General features: G+C 54.5%; 1 protein-coding gene across 49 annotated transcripts in view; it reads left to right on the top strand.

Moving 5' to 3' along the window:
• The window catches only part of AHDC1 (AT-hook DNA binding motif containing 1), a 64,267-nt gene that overhangs the window by 14,306 nt on the left and 27,733 nt on the right, over positions 1–22,228 (top strand). Inside the window, exon 1 of one of the 49 annotated variants that reach the window (XM_026014420.2) lies at positions 12,813–13,178. The exons of the other annotated variants lie outside the window; for them this stretch is intronic. The gene's annotated coding sequence lies outside the window, so the exon portion shown is untranslated. Of the gene's footprint in view, positions 1–12,812; positions 13,179–22,228 lie in introns of those variants that run through there. 49 annotated transcript variants of the gene reach the window in all.

The raw sequence follows: 22,228 nt of genomic DNA on the forward strand, positions 1-22,228 counted from the left end.
GCTGAGGAGAGGTGGGGGTGGGGTGCTGAAGCCAGAGGGGATGAGGGCCCCTGGATGAGGGCCGAGCCTGGCCCTGGCCCTACTGGCTCCCCCAGGGCGGAGGGTGAAGAGTTGGTTCTCTTCTTGGACAGGAAGACGAATGATCCCATTATGGGAGCGTGATTTTATTCCACGTGTCACGGAGTCTGAGATTAACTTGCTCACCAGTCTGTGACAAACCCCTCACACCCTCACACCCAACACACACGCACACACACACACACAGAGACACACACATCCTTGGTCTTACAAGCGCACATCCCACAGGCACAGATAAACATTTCCATACTACAACACACAGCAGAGTGTCAGATACAGAGACACAAGAAAGCACTCACACTTCGATCTAGACCCACAGCCTCAAAAGCACAACATTCCCTCGCACCAAGGCCGCATAGACCCACAGCTACAAACAGGGAGTCCAGGGGGATGCTTGCAGCCCTACTTAGACAGGCACAGACACAGGACGCACGGTGCTCCGTAGACACGGATAAACTTAGACACACACACACCCAGACACAGTCATGCGGACAGGCACAGACCAACAGCCACACACACTGAGACAAAGGCCCAGATACGTACAGAGACAAAGACAGGCACAGACACACAGCGGCAGTGCGCACACAAGCACAGGCGTGCACACCCGGACACAGACAAAGACAAATAAATGCCCAGAGGTTTGGCTGTGGACAGATGTAAGGAGCACGCACATCTGGGCCTCTTCGACCTCCTTGCCCGGGGACATGGTAATCTGGCGCCTGTGGCTCCAGGGAGAACTCTGAGGAATCTTGCAGTCAGAGCCCCCCACCCTGGGCCCAGGGCCAGCCCCCACCTCTGGCACAGGGCCCATGGCCGGGGCCATGGCAGCCACACCCTCAGCAGAGCTCTGACATCTCTCACCCTACCCTGCCCGTTGGACACACACAGGCACGCCATCTCCCCCTGCATAGGCTCACAGCTCTCCCCCGCCCCCCTGCCCCAGGGCCCACACAGTTTCTCAGGAGCACCCCTCCTCCGGTGTCCTCTTCTTGCCTGTGGTCTTTCTCAGACACCCCCCCCCCACTGCCCAGCCCCGACCCCGAGCACACATGCACAGATTTGAGCACATACACCCACAGCCCTCATGACACACACCCTCACCTTGCCTCACACAGACCCACAAATCTAGCACACAGGCTCTCTTTCACATGCACCCTCGCCTTCTCACCCAGACCCCCACAAGCCCACACACATGCACTCCTTTACATCCTCACCCTCTCTCTCACAGACTCATTCACAAATGCAACACACACACGCACTCCCCGACACACATCCTCACCACTTTCTCACATGCGTGCATGCGCGCGCACACACACACTTTCAGAGCCTCCCTCACACCATCGCTTCCCTTCCTCTGTCTCTCACAAACACTCCCTCTGCCAAGAGTGTAGCTCTGCTGCAGAGCAGCCCCTGACAGTATTTGTCACTGTTCTCCACCACGTCCTTGGCCTTCCTGGCCCCGGTCTCTTCCCCTCCACCTCCAGCCCTGGACACTGTGGCCTTGTATTCTTCTGTCCTTTCTCTGTTTAGCCAACAATTATACACGGAGCATTCATTCAACAGTGTTGACTGAGCACTGGTTATAGGTTAAGTGTTGGGGACACCGGTGACACAGGCCCCTCTCTCATAGGGCTGTCAATTCTGGGACCAATTGGTTTGTTGCTTATCTCACCTGATGAGATTTTGAGGTAACCCTTGATCTTGTATGTTGAGGTCTGTGTAGGAATTCACAAGAGGAAAAATCTGGGGAAGGTGGTCCAGACAGAGGGAACAGCATATGCAAAGCCTGGAAATAAAGTGTGGCAGGAAAATGGAGATCAGAGGGGAAGCTACATATAGGGCAGAAGCCAGAGATGTCACAGTTTAGGTGCCTTGCTCACAGATTTGGATTTTGTCTAGTGGGCCACAAGGACTCATGGGAAATCTCTAGGGACAAGACAAGGTGGGGAGAGACTGGAGACAGGGAGGCTGGTTGAGAGGCTTGGTACAGACAGGAGATGATGGTGGTCTGATCTAGATGAGGGATGGAAGAAGAGACTCATTTAGGAGCAAGGACCTGTGGCATTCCAGTTCTAGGGCTGTGACCTCAGGAAAGTCACTCCAGCTGTAAGCCGGGTCCCTCAGGTGAGGATGGGACAGTATAGGAGCTGGGCTTGTAGTAAATGCCCAGTCGGTGGTAGGCATTGTTGTTAGCATCACTAGGGCAAGGGGGACATCGGATGAGGAGGCGATTTACTGAGCACCTATGGAGTGCTGAGTACCGTGCCAGGTGCTGGGGCCCAGAGGTGAGGTGGTCTGTGGCTCTGGGGAGCTCACACTCCCGATAAGCACAGCTCACACAGACCGGAGAGGGCTGAGTATGGGGGTGCAGGCAAAGCACCCTGGAAGGCCAAAGGAGGATCAGAAGCACCCAACAATGTCTGGGTGGCTCGTGGAGGACCTGGCATTGAGCCAGGCCCCAAAGAGGCTGACCTAGGCAGAGGTGGAGGGAGGAGCTTCAGGTTTAGGGAACCATGTGGCCAGCAGCCCAAGGGCAGGCCAAGGAGTCTAATCCAGCTGCTGTGTGAGACGCAAGATGTGAGTCTTGGGATGGGATTATGGAAGAGAGGCTGGCCGGTGGTCAGCATGGGGCTGAGGTGCATTCTAGAAACCTGATTTGTTGGTAGTGAAGTGGAGTGTGCCCATTAGAGACTCTGCTCCAGGCTCTGCTGCTATGCCATTGGATGACTTCAAACAAATGCCTTGTCCTCCTTGGTCTCAGTTTCCCCACCTCTGTGGTGAGGTGATAAGTCTTATATAGGAGGGGATTCTGGTATCCGTCCTAGGGGTTGGTCTAGCCAGCTTTGTAGGGCATCTTCTGGCCTGGAATTCTGGGCTTCAGCAGCACTTTCTTAGCATTCTAAGCAGAAGAAAGGAACAAATGCTTCCCCCAGAGATAGGTTTGGGGCCCTCCCAGTGAGGAGCCAGGAGCTTAGCATGAAAAAGAGGCGTCTTTGCCAGGATCTGACTCCTAAGTCCCAGAGGGAACCAGAAGAAAGAGAAGGCCAAGATCCCTCTTCTCTCCTGCCCTGACCCCATGTAGTGGTAGATGTGGGCCTGTGCCCAATCCTTGGCCCAAGGGGTGTCAGGACCCTTCCTGCCTGCTAAGGAAGGAACAGGGCTGGAATTCAGGAAAGTGGCCTAGGGCTTGGAATCCCTTGGGGCTGAGGAGCCAGGAGGCCCATCTCAGGGTGACAGAGGCAAGTGAATGCCTATGGGTTCCGCTGTTGATATTTGGGGGTGCCAGGAGTTGTGGTATAAGGCAGGTTCTGGTTACCACCCCACCCCCCACCCCCCACCCCCCGCCCTGGATCCTAGCTGCAAGGGGCCCTTTAAGCATCTCACCTGTGAGGTGGGGCTGGTAGAGAATTAATTTCCTGTGCTATTTTAATTTTGCTGTATTTAATTCGCTGTTTATTTTAATTAATTAACGGCGGGTAATCGTCTATCCTAACTTGCTGCTGCTGGCTCCTCTTCCTTTTCAGAGGGGTGGAAGGCCAGGCCAGGTGATTGCTGAGTTAGCTGTGGGGGAAGAGAGAGAGAGCCCTGGGGGCATGTCCCGTTTCCCCTTTCCCCATTTCAACCCAGGGATCTTCTCCATTCTCCCTGCTTCTCCTCCAAAGGGCCCTCCCCTCCCTCCTCACCTGTGGGCCCTCCTACTCCTCCTTCCTCTTTCCCCAGCATGGCTTCAGGGCTTCATGTGCTGTAACTTGGTGAAGAGAGCCCTGACACAAGTCCCCTGCTTACCCCCCAGCAAATATACTTTAATGTCAGGGTGGTTGTTTCAAGGATAGGAAGCTTGGCTTGCAACCCAAGTAGTCCTTAGGGGCTACTTGGGAAAAATTTCAAAGAGGGTCTGCTTTTTGAATGGCAGCCCCCTTGCCCACTCCCGTGCCCAAACAGCACACCTATCTATGTGGTCAGGCCTGTAGGACACTAGCATGTCCATCCACCTGTGAACATACCCTTGGCACGTTCTCCATTATTAGTTAATCTTTAGGATGGACCTCTAGGAGAGGATGATCCCCTGTAGAGATGAGGAAGCACAGCTCTGAAAGGCTAAGTGAGTTGCCCAAGGTCACATAGCAACAAAGAGAAACAGGGCCTGGGTTCTGGATGTAATCTGTCTGGCTGCATAGAAAGAGTTAACAGTTGGAGGGCTGGGAGGGGAAGTGGCTTGGAGATTAGGGTAGGGGGTATTAGGACCAGGAAATGGGGTCCTCTGGCTTTGGAGGATGTGGGGAGAGGAGTGGGTCCTTGCCACAAGGGGCTTTCTGAGGTATGAGGTCTCAGCCACCTGCTTCCATTTCCCTGTGTGTCTTCTGTTGTCCGTTTGGAACTGGAGTTTGCTCTGTCACTCGCACTGTACCCTACCAGGGGGACCCTTCCGTGGCTAGGTGGAACCCTACTTTTTTTTTTAACAAACACTTACATAGCATTTACCATGTTCCAGGCACTCTCTAGCTTTATAAATAGATATTCATTTAATCACCTAGCAGCCCTATTATTATCATCCTTATCTTGCATATCAGAAAACCGAGGCTTAGGAAGGTGAAGTAGCTTGCCCAAGGTCCCACAGCTTGTACTTGGTGGACAGCCTTTGAACTTGGACCACTGGGATCCAGAGTCCTTGTTCTGAACTACCATACTGCCCTCTCCACTTCATGCTGTGGATGGGAGATAGCCCTGAATTCCCCAGAGATAGGGCATCCTGGGGGAGCCTCTTGCCTAGGCTGAAAGGGAGATCCACCCACCCTCAGCACCCTGAGTCTACTCGTTGCATTGGGGAAGCAGTCAGAGCATCAGGGTGTGCCTGGCTGGGAGGTGCGGATCAGCAATTGGGAAGCCTCCGATGGAACCTGGACCGTGCTGTGCAGTGCTGGCTGGGGTGGGGTGGGGGACAGCAAAGGTGGGCCTCAGGTGACACCCTCAGAGAGCTTGCCTTTGGGCTGGACAAACGGTGTCTGACCAACAGTTGTATAAGACAGCAGGAGAAACGCGTGATGCAGAGGAAAAGAATTTTGAGCTCTGAATCCCATGTAACTTAGTTACTTGATGCCTTTCTGAGCCTCTGTTTCCCCATTTGTCAAGGGGAAGTAAACATGGCATTGACTCTATAAGATTTTATGAGGCTCAAATGAGATAAAGTGGGAATGGTTTGAGTTCAGAAGTGGGGGCTCGGTGAACATCTCTCTAGATGCTGAGGTCCAATTTCTGGAGTAGGAGAGGATCCCACCCCTGGGACTGCCATTGGAGCAGGTCAGGATGGGAACAGTAAGGATGAGGAAGGCAATGAGAGTCTCACCTTTGGGGTCAGGCTGCTTGGGTTTAAATCCCAAACATGCTGAGCCACTTGCCCTCTCTGGGCCTTGATTTCCTTGTCTGCAAAATGGGTATTATAATAGTGCCTCCCCCCCATAAGGTGTTATGAGTATTAAACTAGTTAATCTCCTTATTCAGTAAGCAATACTGAGCACTTGCTAGGTGCCAAACATACTGCTACCCACTGCGGATAATAAGTGGTAAATACATGTTAGCAATCTTATTATTGTCATCATCATTCATATTGGGGGTGTCTGAGAGGAGGCTGAGGCTTTTAGATCAGGGATGAGTGACACAGTAAAATGCTACAGAAGTAATAACAGGCTGATTTATTATTGAGCACTTACTATGTGCCAGGCATATCAGCTCATGGGGCACGTACTTGTCCCCATTTTGCAGATGGGAAGCAAGTTCAAAGAGGTAGAGTGACCTGCCCAGAGAAACACAGCTAGTAAGGGGTAGAGCTCGAGACTGAGAGACTCAAAAGCCAGGCTCTTAATCACAGAGCTATAAACCTGCTTAAGAGATGGAGTAGGGTAGGGGCAGTGATCCAGCAGAGGAAAGAGGGAGAAACCTGGCCAGGAGAGGGAGAAAACTGAGCGAGACCTCCAAATTCAGGAAACAACGAGAGAATGGACCAAGTCAGCATATGCTCCCCCAGTAGCCTATCCCAGCAGTAAACAAGGTATGAACTCAGGGACAGGAGCGAGTGAAGACCGGAAGAGGTAGCTCTCGAGAAAAGGGCACAGTTGAAAGAGATGGGGAGCCAGCTCAGTCCAGGTGGAGCACACTGTTACTGTATCAGCAAAGGCTCTGAGGTGAGAATGAGGAGCTTGGCTTAGGGCCGAGAAGCAGAGGAAATGGCTGAGAGAGGTCAGAATGAGGGTTGGGAGGACTGGTGGCCTCAGGGGCAGAGGGACAGTGACAGCCCTAGGGAAATAGGGAGGGTGACAATTTGAGAGGCTTCACTAATGGAGAAATAGAAATAACCCCCCATCTGGACAGGAAATAGAGCATAGTGATCAAGAGGGCAGGCTCTGGAGTCAAATCCTAGCCAGGCTGCTTCCTACCGTGTGATCAGAGCAAGTCATTTGAGGTCTCATTTTTCAAAATGAGAAGTAATGAAAGTACCCATCTAAGATGGAATGATCTGTGAGAATTGGTTAGCATGGCACCTGGCACATGGGGAGCACTTGATTCATTCATTCATTCATTTGCCTCAACTCCCAAGTGCATACTTAGTGTCAGGTACTTTCCTAGGGCACACGGCAGAGAACAAAGTAGATAAAAATCCCTGCCCTCAAGGAGCTTAAATTTAGAGGGTGAAACGGTTAACACAAAAAGAAGTAAAACACACAGTATGTTAGATATTGTTAAGTGCCAAGGAGAAAAATGAAACAGGGAAAGAAAGGGCTTGGGGAAGGCCAGGGTTGTGAGACGATTGGAGTTTTCAATACACTTATAAATGGGGGTTATTGTTAATATTATTCATATAGCAGGGTTTTTTTTTTTAATGTTTTCTTTCTTTCTTTTTTTTAAGATTTTATTCATTTATTCATGAGAGACACAGAGAGATAGGCAGAGGGAGAATCAGGCTCCCTGTGGGGAGCCCGATGAGGGACTTGATCCCAGGACCCCTGGATCACACCTTGAGCCAAAGGCAGACGCTCAACCACTGAGCCACCCAGGTGTCCCCATATAGCAGGTTTTTAGTAGAAAGAGTACCTTTCAGTTTTGTAAGGTAGTTTTCCTTCCTGAGAATCACTCAAGGTGTAGGTATTGCTGTCCCCATTTTATAGATGAGGACACTGAGGCTCAAAGAGAAGACGCTGACCCAGGAGTCATAACTCTGAGGACAGTGCTGACTCCCTGGGACTTCCAGGGACAAGGGAGTGTTATTCCCAAAAGTCTAGAGGACCAATGAGGTGGGTCAGTGTCTGGGGATGGAGCCGAGCTGGAGAGCAGAGGCAGAGGCCTGCTTCCTGGAGCCAGAGCTGCAGTCAGCATACCCCAGCGTGGCCTGATCAGGGTTAGTTCAGAGAGTGGCTGGACCCAGGGGCAACCCTGAGGGCAGAGCGGGGGCAGCGGGCTGGGCCTGAGACACTGTGTGATTGAGCAAAGGGGCAGAATCTGTCCAGAACTGAGTGAGTGTGTGGGTGGTATGGAGACTGTGGGGAGGGGGAGAGAAGAGAGGGAGAAGTCAGCTCCACTGACCAGACAGGAGGCCAGAGCGAGGAGGAGGAGGTTTGGCGGGGGCCAGAGCTGGCTGTGAAGGCTCTTGAATGTCCCGCAGAAGACCTCGGCAGCAGTAGGGAGCCATTACAGGTTTTTGGAGCAGGGACATTGTGTCATGAGAGTGAGACTGTGGAAGATGAATGTGGCACGAGGTGGAGGAGGTTCAGTGGAGGCATTCTGGAGGTGGGGAGCCTCCTGGGGGACCCTCATTGCTGAGCCGGCGAGAAATGGTGAGGTCAGATCGGAGAGACAGCTTAGACCTATGGAAAGAGGAGCCTCAGAGACAAATTCCTGGCCACTAGCCTTCTGAAGTCTGCCTCACATTTTCTGAGGGGCCCTCGACTAATCCTTTTCCATTTGTGTGCTCATTTCCCCATTTGGATTGAACTAAAGACCCTTTTTCCTCTTTTTTTTTTTTTTTTAAGATTTTATTTATTTATTCACGAGAGGCACAGAGAGAGAGGGAGGCAGAGACACAGGCAGAGGGAGAAGCAGGCTCCATGCAGGGAGCCTGATGCGGGACTCGATCTCGGGTCTCCAGGGTCATGCCCTGGGCTGAAGGCGGCGCTAAACCGCTGGGCCACCAGAGCTGCCCTCCTCTTTTTTTTTTTATTTTAAGATTTTATTCATTAATATGAGAGAGAGAGAGGGAGAGAGAGAGAGACTAAGCACGCGCGAGCGTGCACGTGCACACATGAGCAGGGGGAGGGGGAGAGGGAGAAGCAGACTCCCCGCTGAGCAAGGAGCTGGATGTGGGACTCTGACCCTAGGACCCTGAGATCATGACCTGAGCCAAAAGCAGATGCTTAACTGACTGAGCCACCCAGATACACCCAAGACCTCTTTTTTCTTTTCTAAACATTTGAGCTAAGGATCCATTTTGAGAAGATGATAGGCCTTCTCTTCAGAAAAAAATACAAAAACAAATTTGGGTTAAAATTCTGTGAGGTTTACAAACCTGCCAAAGTCCATCCATGGAACCAAACTAGATGATCCATAGTAATAAAAATAGAAATAGCAGCTAGCACTAAATGCTTGTTATGGGCCAGGGGCTGGGCAAAGTAATAGACCTCATGATCTTGTTAAGTCTGGTAGGTAGGTACCGTTATTACTATTCTGATTTACAAATGGGGAAACTGAGGAAGCCTAGAGAGGTGGAATGATTTGTTCAAAGTCAAACCTAGAATTGAAGCCTGGGTCTGTCAGCTTGAGAGCCCAAGATCTTCACCGCTAAAATTAAAGCAAGAATTCTAGAATGGGGGAAGGGGACATGGCAAGGAGGGGGCAGATGTGGGAGGATTTTCAAAGAAAGCTGTGGAAAAGCAGAGCTAGAAGCAAACTGTGGGAAAGGGGCATAATGGTGCCACTCAATCCTGAGGTGACAGGCATCCGGTGGTTGGAGGTGTGGAGCTAGAGATGAAGACTCCATTTGAAGCCTGGTCTAGCTTCTGGGGGGTTGGTATCTATCCCGCATGACTCCCAACTAAGTGACCTGCTCTGGAGCCAGCTGGGAAGAAGTAGGGTGTGGGGCTACCCTGTCTTCTAGGTCAGATTCTGCTCTGCCCCCCCCCCCCCCCCCGCAGGGCTTACTCCTGACTGACTCTGCTTCCAGTGCTGTCCCTGAAATCAACCCTTCTTCCCCATTCCCAAAGCCACTGAGAAGGGTCATTGGGCTTTGATCCCACTAGAGGAGTTCAGAAGTAGAGACACCCTTTGCATCCCAGAAAAGAGTGCTGGGGCCCATCTCCTGAGATCAGAGTGGAATCTGGAACCCAAACAGCATGTGGTGCATGTTAGGCTCTGGTTTAGACCCTAAACCAGGAGGAGGTGATCTAGATTAGACTAGACCATAATATTAGGCTGGAATCTACATTTATGGTGGGTTGGATTTGTTGGTCATTTTGAACAGAGTTTGGCAAAGAGTTGGATAGTAAAAAAAAACTTTAGGCTTTGTAGACCACTGGGTCTCGGTCATGAGTACTCAACTCTGCTATTGTACTTTGAAAGCAGTCATAGAAAATGCATAAATGGATGAGTATGGCTGCATTCCCATCAAACTAGAATCATAAAGACAGATACCAGGTTGGATTTGGTTCTCGGGCCATAGTTTGCCATCCTTTTATCTAGAACCTCATTCTTCCTAAGGGTGTCTAGATCTTAAATCTTACTAGACAATGATCTAAGCAAATAAGGTTGTGGTGTCAGACTATAAGGTTGATTAACATGGAAGATGATATAGATCCACAGTCTTGCTGGGATCTAGACATTGGGAATTGGTGAACAAGAAATGTACTAGACAGTGGTTTAAAACAGACTATAAGCCATAATCTCCGGCTGAGCCTAGATTCACAGAAAGCTGGGGTGGGGTGGTGTGGAGTGGTGAGATTTAGACCAACACATAAGGTTGTGGTCTGAATATAGGGAAGTGGGTGAACTAAAGCCACACAGATATTGATCTAGAGCAGGCAAAGTCTTGGCCCTAAGCCAGAGTGCCATATGATCTAGAACAACATTGTCCAATGGAAATGTGATGGGAGCCATATATATATAATCTAAATTTTTTGGTGTCCACATTAAGTAAAAAGAAATAAGTGAATTGATGTGAATAATGTATCTCCTGTAACCCAATATATCCAAAATATTATCATTTTAACATAATCATTATAAAAAGTATTGAGGTGTGGTTTTTTTTTTTTTTTCATATTTAGACTTCAAAATCTGATGCATGTTCTATGCTTGTGGCACATCTTAATTCCAACTATCCACGTTCCCAGTGCTCAGTAGTTAGTTTCTGCCATATTGGGCAGCATAGGTTTAGAAATGGACTTTTCTTTGGGACCAGGATCCAGAGGAGTCATAAGCCAGAATGATCTGGAGTAAATAGAGGTTACACTCTTAGCAGACTTGAACTAGGTGTTGACTAGCTCACTCTGAGAGAGCATCTTTTGGCTCTAGGTTGGGAGTTGGAGGGGGTCCCTCCTTTGTAGTCCTGACCAGGTGGCCTCCAGCTCTTCCCTCCCTCATCGAAGTATCACCTCTGAATCTGGAGTCTGGTTTGGGCTGGCAGGTGGGGGTGGGGCAGGGTAGCAGCTGGACCCTTGAGGGAACAGGAGCTCCACCCCTCCAAGCCAGCTGCTGCCAGCCTTCCTGGACTGGCTCTGTGGAAACAGGGGGCCCAGAGACAGAAATAAACTGCCAGGTTTCCGGGGCGGAGTGGGGGGCCTGCCAGCCTTTGTGCTTCCTTGCTGGAGGTTAGGGGGGGCAGGAAGCAACTCCATGCCCTGTCCTAGGCTGTTACCCCTCCATGCCATCTCCCCTCATCCCCAGGTGCCTCCAACCTCCATGGCTAGGCAAAGTCTAGAAGTTAGTGGACTAGTGAACCCTGTGGGCCCAGAAGGCTGCTGGGTCAGTCCCCTGGGAACAAAGGGTGATTCCCTGGGGCCCTGGACACAGCTTTGTGGCCACGGGGATAGTGCCTGTGTGCTCATTTCTAGGACTCCACCCTGGGAACCCTGTTAGCTGCTCCAGGGCAGAAGCAGAACAGATTCAGAGGGCTGCAGTGAGGTATTAGACGAGGAATTGGAAGATCTGCGTTGGATGCTCACCTCTGCCACTAACTACCCAAAGGCAACTTTGGGCAGATGACACTTTGAGCCTCAGTTTTCCCCACTATAAGAAAGCGGGCTGTGTTTGTCCTGCTTGTCTCAGGGCACTGTGGTTCAGCGGCTAGCTCAGACTCTGGAGGCGAAGTTTATCGGACTCTGGCCTCTGCTAGTGTGTGACCTTTGGTAGGTCAGTTACCCTTCCCGGGCCTCAGTTTCTTCATCAGCCAAAGGGAGATATTAACCTACTTTCTGGGAACCTTATATTCAAGTGAGTTAATGCATTTAGGGCAAGTGGTCAGTGTTGGCTATTACTGTCGGGTAGTTGATAAGTTCAACTGGGTTGTAAGGGAAAATGCATTATTCAAACGTAAGGGGTTCTTTCCCTGGAAAGAATTCTCTCGGACCCCCTCATTTTATGAACGGAAAAACTGAGGCCCCCCGAAAAGGAAGGCATTTTGCCCAAAGAGAGGCACACAGCAAGCAAAAGCCGTATTTGGTACCCAGGGTATAAAGCCAGGTGGCACATCCCCAATGTACAGGTAAGGAAATCGAGGCTGGTGATTGGCCGCTGGCACGCAGTGGCGCTGTCCAGTGAGGCCAGAGTGCGCCGCTGGGGAGGGAGTGCCCGGCCGTCGGGGCTCTCCCGAGGAGGGGCGTGCAGGTAGCGGGCGCCCGGGAGCCGCCGCCGAGCCAGGCGCGCTATTAATAATCCCGCCGCTGGGTCCCGGCCGAGCGCGCAGGTCCGGGCCGCCGCCGGGCGCCTCCCGGGCCTGGGCCGGGGCCGGAGCCCGAGCCGGATCGCGGCGGCCCTCCCCTTCCCCCGCCACGTGACCCCCCCTCCCACTCCGCGGGCAGCCGAGGGCCCGGGCTGGCGGAGGGCGGGCCGGGGGCCAGGAAAAAGCCGAAAACACCGAGGCTGGGCCGCTCCCCTCCCGCTCAAAATAGCCCCCGGCCGGGGCTGCCACGCATTCCGCCGGGCCCGGGGCGCGGGAAGGGGCGGCCGGCCGGGCCCCCGCCCGGCCCGACGTGGCTGCCTCGCCGGGTTGGGGGGGGGACGAGGGCGGGCCGCGCGGCCGGCCGGCATGTGGCTCTCCTTCGGGGAGCCTTGGCAGCCCGGGCTGCGCGCTGCGCCGGGATGATGGAGAGCTTCTGGAATTTCCTGCAGCTGGAGAGCGCGGCCGGCCGGGGGAGCGGGCTGAGCGCGCGGCTCCGAAAGGGGCGCCTCGCAGCCCGACCCTAGGGGGCGCCTCCGCGGCGAGGGCTGCGGGGGGAGATCCCCTTACCCGCCCCAGGCCGCGGGAGCCGAGGGCTGCGCACCTCCCCTCCCCCGCCGCTCCTTTCGGGTCTGGCGGGGGTCCAGTCCCGCCCCTCCCGGCCTGGGCGGCGGAGAGGGGCCAGGTGCAGGCAACGCCCCTCCCCCAGCCGCCTGGTTTCCCTCTCGGCCCGTCACCTCCTCCAGGAGTCAGAAGCTCCGGCCTCATCTGGGAAGGGGGGGGGTGGCAGGGATCAGGGGGCAGCGCGGGCCTGCCAGGTAGCCTGAGAGGCGGCGGCGGCGGCGGCGGCGGCGGGAAAACTCGGAGGCGGACCGTTCGGGCCCGAGAACGGCCGGGCTTACGGACCAGAGCCTCCTGCTCGAGCAAGAGGCGCCCCAGGGCTCCTAGGAGGGAGGCGAGGCCGTCCTCTCCCAACAACCCCCTCCCCAACTACCCTCACCCCCCGCAACCGCGGAGCCGGTGGCGGGGGGCGGACGTGCCGGAAAAATCCTGGACAGTTTTCTGGACGTTGGCGGCAGCTTTCTTTGGGGGCGGCTCCTGCACCTTGCAGGTCCTGAAGTCCAGAAAAGGGCTCCCGGGAGGGAGGGGGTTCCCTTTACAGGAGCCCCGAGATCCGGGGGAGTAGGTAAGTGACCTCTCAGGGCTCACTCTGGGCAGCGTGGGGATGGGGAGGGAAAGAGGTCTACCTTGCCCTTTGTGGGGGAGGGGAAGGGATGCTTTCCCACACTTTGCTAGTTCCAATACCATTTGGCCTCCGCACACTGTTGAACCGTTTGGCAACTCAGGCGCCTCCCTCGCCTGGGGTGGACTACCTCTCCCTCTGCCAAGGGTCCCTGTTCGACTTCCATTTCCTGCCCCAGCCCAGCACACCCTCACTGTGTTAAACAAAAGCAGTGGAGGTAGGTACAGTTCGAATCCCTCCTCTGCCACTCACTGGCAGTGTGACCTTGAGCTAGTCCCTTCACTCCTTAGTCCCTTTGCTCATCTCAAAAACTAGATAATAGTAGGTCGGCCATGGCCTTGTGGAGCTTAAAGCTGCACAATGTTGAAAGCAATTACCATAGTGTCAGCACATAGTAAGGACAGGAAATAAAGGGCACCTGTGTAGCATACAGTCTCATTCAGAGCTCTTCAAGTATTTGAATCCCCCTCCCCTCTAGCAACCCTGTGAAATTTGGCTTCCCAAGGTAAGTAGTAACTCGCAGTAAGGCCCAGGAGGATGGAAAGATGTTGGTTTTATTTATTAAGTGTTCACTTATTCGCTGAGGACACAGTTAACATTGTTCTCAACTAGCTCCAGACTAGGGGAGAGACATCTAAATTGGTGCTGGGAACTGAAGACTAGGACTGGTCACCAAACTTCGTTAAAGCTGGAAGAGTCCTCCGAAGTCCTTCCTGCTACGTTAGCTCTCAGTACAGGTGGAGAAACTGAGACCACCAGAGGGGACCTTGTCTCCTCACAGTACTCGTTCTGCTGTTCCTAAGGGGTGGGATGGGGCCTGACAGAGAGCTCTGGGCTGGGGGAAGCTGGAGCAGCCCCTGGCCTGGCTCCCTAGGGTAAGGCCTAGGCAGGCTGAGAGGCTAGCGGAATTCTGCTTTCCTCTCCCTCCCATCTCTATGCTGACCTTTCACTCCACCTCTGCTAGAGTGGGTGGGGGTGGAACCCAGATACCCAGATTCAAATTCAGATCCCTGTTGGCTCCCTCCTCAGCCCAGGATGTTGGGCCTGGGCCTGGGCCTGGGCCTGTGTCAACTCCCACCCTTCCCTCCCCTCCATGCGCCCCCCCCCCCCCCCCCAGTTCTCCCTGTTTCCTGTTGGATTGGCCTTCCTTATGTACTGGAAGGAACTCAAGGCTCCATTTGTTGTCTGTGTGAACTTAAGCAAACTACTCGCCTCTCTGAGCCTCAATTTACTTTTCTGCAACATAGAGTTGACTTAAAAGCTACATAGCAGAACACCTCTTTCATGAGCATCCCAGAGGCTTCCTGGCAGAGATTTATTTAAATAATAAAAGGCAGAGATTCCCAAGTATCTACCAGGTATGGAGAATAGCTCAGTCTTCCTTTACCTTTGGTTCCAGGGATGAGGCGGGGTAGGGTGTGGGGGATGAGTATCCACTGGATCATTTTGGCATGGTCCAGATTTGAGGACATTTATGTGGCCCAGATTCCAGGGTTGCCAGGTGCCTGTGTCTCTCTGAATGCACTGCTGGGCAGTTCTCATGAACTCGCCTCTAGGACTGTAGACTCTTTTTCCCATCGAATCCAGCCCCACCTCCCTCTGCTTCCAGTAAACCCTCCTGGGCTGCCTGTACCTCCAATCTGTAGAGAGCTCTCAGTGAGGGACTGTGGAAGAGAAAGGGGCTGGAAGCCACAGTTGGGCTGTGTGACTTAGGGCAGCTGCTTCCCCTCTCTGGGCCTTGGTTTCCTCCTGCATAAGCAGAAGAGGCTGGATCAGTGACTCCCTGAGGCACCTTCCAGCTCTGACAGGCTGTGTTGACTGATGTATCCTAGGAGATAGGAGCACACAGAACCAAGTCAGATGGGAGATTCCTGTGGAGGTATCCCCACCTCCAGAAGACTGGAGTGCCTCCCTTCCCCAGACACAGATTCAGGGACGCTGGCCGAGATTGTGGTGGGCAGAAGGGGCATATCACCCAAGTGAATGGCATCACCGATTCCCAGGGCCCCTCTTGTCAGTAGAGAGGCCTGTGCCTAAAAACAAGAGCTTGCATCCATCAGAGCTGTGAGACCGCCGGCTTCTAGGGGAAGGGAATGTGTGTGTCAGTGACCAGTCCAGCCTCCAGGGAGTGGGGGATGCAGTGTTCCAGGCAGCTAGCTTGTGGGATGGTGTGTCCCGAAGAGCCATTGCAGGGGTAGCATATTGGGGTGTGTGCAAGACGAGAGCTGGCGACAGTAGAGAAGGAAACATAGATGAAGCCGAGAGCCAGGCTTGGGGGTCAGGGCAGGCAGTTTCGGGGAGGGCTCCAGCCTTACCAGGAAAATTCAGCACAATCTGACACAGTAGTTTCGCCTGTGCCTAGATCTGCCGGCTTGTTTATAGGTGTTGAGCTGAACTGCACTGTTCTGAATTGCCAGTTGTCATGTTCTATTGTAGGGGTATCCGTGTAGGGGTGTTGTCAAGGTTTCCTGAACAGTGAGTGTCTGGCTGTTTGAGGGGTATGTGTGTACAGGATGGTATTTATCGTCCAGCAATAGGCAGCTCATGTCCATTTGGGGTGCTTATCAGATTGTACTAGAGGCATCAGTTCTGGCTGTTAGAAAGCTTAGGCTACATTAGGGAGATTGCCTGGCTGTAAAGGAAGGTGTTTTCAAGCTGTGAGCAAATCCTGGCCATGTTTTGGGTGCCTCTTCCCCCTCCATCTCTTCGGGGAGGGAGGTCTCCTGTCTTAATCAGTGCCTCCGCAGGTAGGCAAGCAGGCAGTTGCTAGCCTGCTCACACTTGCAGTAATTTTACCACGGTGCCTAAGTCAGGAACAGGCGTGAATTGACCTTTTAACCCCTTCCCCGCCACAGGATTAGACTCTGTTTCCTGTTCAATCTCCTCCAGAACCAGTTCCATCCCGCCTGGGGGGCCCCCCCAAGGAGCAGATAAGCAACCCCCCCCCAATCTCTTCTCTCCTCCCTCTCTTGTCGAGCCTTGGGGGGGCCCGAGGGCCAGGCTGGTGCAGGGTCTGGCAGGAGCTGAGGGCCCAGGCGGGAGTGATAAATATTGAAGAGGAGGGATTTCGGTGTGGGCTGGAGCAGCTGCAGTGGTTCGAGTGTCACACTATCTCTCCCCAGGTTTACTGACCCATTTCCATTCACGCGGCTGCTGGTTTCCTAGCAACGGCAACAGTCCCCCCAGAACAGGCGGAGTGTGTGTCTGCCATTAGCGACTGCCGCAACTGTGTCAAGGTTACCCCGCTCCCTGCAAACCCACCCCGGCGGGTTTGTTTTCTGCCAGCGCCTGGCACTCACAGTGCCAGCCAGGGAGGGGGGAGGGGAGGGGGCTGGGGGCCAGCCTAGGGGCTTGGGTGGGGGTGGGGGCCTGAGGAGGAGCTGCAGTTCCCGGTCCAGTGGGAGCCAACTTGGACTGAGGCCGAAGCAGCTGCCCCCCCCTTGGCTGGTGGAATTCCTGAGCCCGAGGGGAGCAGGGGGCGGGGCTGTCCCTCAGCCCTGACCCCCGAGATTCCAGAGCCTGGGGGGAGGGGTGTGGGCCGAGGGGCCTCCGGGAAGCCTGCCTGATCTGACCCCACCTGGCTTGTTCTGCTCCTGCCCTGGCTTCCTCCCACTCCTGCGCAGCAACATGCTCTTCTCTGCTCACAGCTCTTTGTCCCAACCTCTGTGCCTAGTCTCCCCCATCAGACTCCCCAGGGCAGGGTTGTATTTCTCCCATCAGACTAGGGGCTCCTGAGGTTGGGGTTCATGATTTGTTCTTTCCTTCTCTCCCTCCTCAGTACCAGCCCCTGACTGTTTTTCCAAATGTCATGGGAGATGAGATTAAACAGTTGGGGTGGCAAAGCATAATTTTTCTTAACAGAGCCTACTAGCAGGGCAAATGCCCTCACTCCACCTCCTCAGTGAAGTCCGTTTTGCTGGCACCCCCCTCCTCCCCACAGCACTCAAATGGGAGGGGCCATTGGAAGTAAAGTTACCTCTCCTTTTCATCCTGAAAGCCCGAATGCAAAGGGTTAAAGCAGTTGCCCGCACACACACCCCCACTTTGCCTTGGTATGTGAGCTCCCCCAGGCTGGGGGGATGGGAGGATGGTGGGGGGGGGGGGTCTGTCGCCTTATAGCCACTCGCATGGTCAGCTCAGACCTGACCAGTCAACATTCCTGCCCAGGAGGACTGGGGCTTGAGGTGGAGGGGCAGGAGCGTGGAGGGGGCCAGGTTGGTAGGAAGGGAAAAGTGGGGTACCAAGAAGCAGAGCATAGAAGCATTGTGCAATATATACCCCAGGAAGCCTGGATCTCCCTCCCATTCCTGTAGGCCTCAGTCTCCCTGTCAGTCTTCCCGGTTTGCACCTGCCAAAACATTCCCGTGATCCACATAGCTGTGATACAGGTACAGACCTGGTCCCAGTTCTAAACAAAGAGAAGAGTGTGGCAGAAGCGGTTTCTGACATGCAGGGCGGCACAGAGACTTCTGGGTGACTTTCTGGTGCTTGGAGGAGGTCGGCTGGGTTTTTGGCTGGGTCAGAGGCTCTGAGATCTAGGGTACAGAGCAGGCTGTGCTAGACAGTAGATAGAGACCTGGGCGGAGCCCCAGGAAGCCTGGTTCTCTGCCCAGCCCTGTGCCTGACTCCCGTGGCCTCAGTGTCCCCATCTGAGGGGCTTAAGCCTGTGGTCTTTAAAAGTCCTCCTGTCCTGGAAGTCAGTGGCTCTAGGTTAGGGGTGAGGAGTGAGGGGCAATGGTGTGGAGGGATGTGGGAAGCTGCCAGCTCAAGGGGGAGTTTGCAACGCGATCCCAGAGCGAAAATAGCCCAGGTCATTTTCAGCTGCTTAGGCTGAGGGAGGTATCTGATCCTGGCAGGGCAGGGCAGCTTGGGCAGGGGGCAGGGAAGAGCATTCTGTAAAGCTGTCTGGGAAACCGGACCCCAGGATAGAAGGGTGGGGAAAGGTTGGCATGCTCAGCTGGGCTTCCTAAGACCCTGTGGGTCCTGGCAGCACCCTGCCCCAATGAAAAGAGAAGGAATGCAGAGGGTTAACAGGAGGTGAGGGCTGTACTCTGGGCCCCCTTTGGGTCCTGGCCTGGATGAGGTGAAAGGTCAGCCCCAAGGAGTCCAAGCACAGCTGGGGAAAGAGTAACCTGATCCTTCTCCTTAGCCAGGCTCAGGGGATCACAGAGCCGCCTCCCCCAGGAAAGGTGCTTTGACATCCCCAGGAAGGAGTTTGTTTCGACTTGTTCTCAGCAGGGGTTGGGGGCTAAGGGAGGATCTTGGCCCAAGGGGTCAGGGAGAGCTGCAGGCCTGGTGCCCCAGCCAGTCTGACAGTGCTTTGTCATCCTGGGGTCAGGGGAGGTGGAGGTGAGCCTGCTGGAAAGGTTAGAGGTGGCCTGCTCTGGCCCTGCTCTCACTCTCGCCCCATTTATAATGACTGCGGGCCAGCCTTAGAGATGCAAAGCTTAGAAGGACGAGACTCTTTACCCCCCTCAGCACACAGACACTGAGGAAGGAGTGAGAGAAGCAGCCTGGTCCTAGACTCCTAAACTGTGACATTGATGTGTGTTTGGGATAGTGAATTACACCTTGACTCTGAGGTGGTTTTGCTGGCTGTGTGTGTGTGTGTGTGTGTGGCGGGGTGTTAGAGTTTAAGGTGGTGTGATGATTGGCAGGGGTTCTGAAGTCAGGTTTGACTTGGGTTCAAATCCTTGCTTCTGCCTTAGGCGAGCTAGTTAACATAAACTTCAGTTTCCCCACCCGCAAAATGAGACTAATACCATTCCCCACAAAGGGTAATTATAAGGATTGGCAGAGAATAAGTGCTCAGTAAAAAGGAACCTTAATGGGTTTCATTTTGTGCTAAGGTCTCACACGGCATGGGTGACCCTAAGAAGCTCGAAGCTCGAGGTCTGACTCTAGAGCAGGAAAGAGTTGCTGAGCTACAGATGGTCTGAGGGAGAGGGTAATTAGGAGAATGTGACTGGATCAGTGTCCCCAGAGCTGCCTGTGAAGCTGTGTGAGTATCCAGGTCACTCAGGGTTGGATGGGGGTGAGATGAATGGTGTTGAGCCTGTGGCAAAGGGTGGTTGGGGCACCCTTTCTTAAAGCTGCCCTCTTGGGCTGGCGACACTCCCCCCCCCACGCCCCACCCTGGCAGGCTTTGTGCAGCAATGTGTGGGTGTAGCTGTCCCCGGAGTGTGGCTGTAGGTATGTTTGAGAAGGCGCAGGCATCCCAAGAAAGAACAAGTCGCCTTTTGTAAGCATCCAGCCCAAAGCTGGGCTGGGCCCTCTCTGGGGGATCCCCTGTTTCCGCGCCCAGCTCCCCGCCCACGGACAGCGCCCCAGCCCCGCCCGCCACCTGATAGGGGGCGGCCAGGTGGCCTGAGCGCCCCCTCCTGGAGACCGTACTTCGGGCGTGGGGCAGGGGTCTGGGACCTGGGGCAAGGGGAGTGCCCGAAGCCATGACCCCGCCCCTCGTGACATCACTCCAGGTGCTACCAATCTCCGGGAGCCCTGCCCACGAGCGCCCCCCCCCCCCCCCTCCAGGCACCAATCTGCTATCCCGAGGCGCAGTGGGTGGAGGAGGAGGCCGGGCCGGTTTGCGGGGCAGGGAGACCGCAGAAGGCCTTCTTCCTGCTCTGGGAGGGGCTGAACATGCGACCCTGAGATCTTAGAGCTCAGCTCCCCTTGAAGGACCTCACAAGACCTCCTCTCTGGAGCATTCTACCTCCTTGCTCACCTGTCCAAATCTTACCAGGTACCACTTTCTGCAGGACAGCCTTCCAGAACTGGCCTCTCTTGCCCCTCCCCAATCTTTTTTCTGATCACCTACACCCTTTTAGTGACCCTCTGTGATAATGGGATACCAGTACTGCTACTACTAACTGGCTGCAGCCCACTGGACAGTATACCGCGTACAAACTGCTCCAGTTTTTCATGAAATACCTTACCTGATGGATCTCGGATTGTTTTCTTGGGAGTTCCTCTGGGCAGGGGTTCCAGACACAGCCTAGCTCAGAATAGGCGCTACTGAATGTAGAGGATGGATGATAGATGAGGCAGGCCACAGAGGGGGAATACCCAGAAGTCCACAGCAAGTAGGTAGAACCACCAAAACTAGAAATGGGGTCTCCTGGCCCTGAGTCAGGTTTTTGGTTCTGGTGTGTGACAGAGTCAGAGGTTGCACAGAAAGATACCATGGGCCTTTCTCTAGGAGGGCCTTTGCTAGCCCCAAAAGATGACAAGAGCCCAACATCTGTCCTCCTTTGCAATCTGTACACCTACATTCCAGAATCTCTGACTGCTGAGAGGCAGAGGTGGATATGCTGGGGGAACTGCAAGGGCTTTTGCAGGCCAAACAGGCAGTTCTGGGCTGTACTGTGGGCCCAGTAACTGGGGGGTACTGGTTCTGAGGACATAAGGATTTAGCTTGCAGGTGGGAGGTTCCAAGTTGGGCAAAGAGGAGTGTTGGGAGCCAAAGTATGTGGGGGTTCAGTGCAAGAGAGGCAGAGATTATGCTGGGCCAGCACTCCCAGCACCGAGCTGGCCCAGTGGAATGCTGGGAGGCCCGGGGGATGGGGCCAGGCAGCCAAGGTGTCTCCGGTGGCACAGAAGCAGTTAAGAGCTGCCTCAGCCCGTTCCTTCAGACAATTAGTGACATCTCGCTTGACAACACCACACTGAGCCGATGCAGACCTCAGCCCCCCTCCCAGCCCCCCCACGGCCGCTTCAGCTGTTTATTCTTGGGCTTTAACAATTGGGATTCTGACTTGGAGGAGCGGGCGCCCCGCGCTGCCCTCTGACCCTCCGTCGCCTTGGCAACTGGAGCCCGGTAGGCCTGGGCTCTGCGTTAGGATTACAGATCCTGAATTCACAATCTTGCTGCTCCCCTGCAAGCAAAAACAGCAGCAGCAGCATGCAGGATCTTCAGCTAGACTGGAGGGGCTGGAGCCGGAGGGTCCCTAGGGGCTAGCCTGAGCCCCGGGCGGGAACCTGGGATACCCATAGGCGACCTGTGGAGTAGTGCCCGCCGCCCCCCCCACCCGCCACAGGGTGGAGAGAGGCCCAGAGCCCTCTTGGGCCCCAACATCTCCCATCCTGTCTCTGGAAACTTTCTTCCTGGTAGAGCCCCAAGGGCAGGGGTGAAGCTTCCTCATTCCCCCCCCCCCCCCCCCCCCCCCCCCCGCTTTTCCCCTCAGTCAGCCCCCTACCATGCCCAGAACTCCCAAGTGCCAGCCGACTGTGCCCCTGCCGTGCCCGCAGCCATGGCAACAGGCCCCCCCTCCCTCACCAGCTCTGCTCCTTCCCCCCCCCCCCAGCCCCCTCAGCAGCCAACTGCCCCAGCTGAAACCGGAGCCGATGCATCTGTGAGCCTCATGCCCAGACCCACATTCCATTTCTGTCCTCTGTCCCCCCCACCAGCTCTGGCGACGACATCTCCCCCCTCCTCATGCCCCCTCCCTCCTCACTTGGGGCTGTCCCCCCCACCCCCTCCCACACACTCTATCACTTAATGTCTTCCCCTTCTTCCCACCGCGTTCTCTGAGTGTGTCTCACCCTCTTCGACTGTCTCTGTTGGTCTCTGGGTGTGTCAGACCCTGTCTGTCTCCAGCTCCCTGTGTCCTTAGTTCTCTGTGCCTTGCCCTGTCAGTGGCAGGCTCCTTCTCCATCTCTTCCCCTCTGTGTGGATCTTGCTCTCTCTCTCTCTCTCTCTCTCTGTCTTTGTCTCTGCCTCATCCTGCCTGTCTCTCTGTGTCTTTGTCTTTTTCTTCCTCCTGTCCCTCTCTTCTGAGTCTCTTTTGCTGTGTTCCTTCCTCCAGCATCCTATCCTCTCTCCCTCTCTCCCTCCCTCCCTCTCTCTCTCTCTCTCTCTTGTCCCCTCCCTCCCCATCTCCTTCTCTTTCAGCCTCATTCTGCCCCATGTCTCTTGCCCCCACACTCTTCCTTGAGCTCTCTCTTCCTGAATCGGTTGCCTTGCCTTGCCCTTGCCCTACCTTTCTTCCTTTTAT

Source organism: Vulpes vulpes, chromosome 2, assembly GCF_048418805.1.
Source record: "Vulpes vulpes isolate BD-2025 chromosome 2, VulVul3, whole genome shotgun sequence".
Classification (NCBI taxonomy): Eukaryota; Metazoa; Chordata; class Mammalia; order Carnivora; family Canidae; genus Vulpes; species Vulpes vulpes.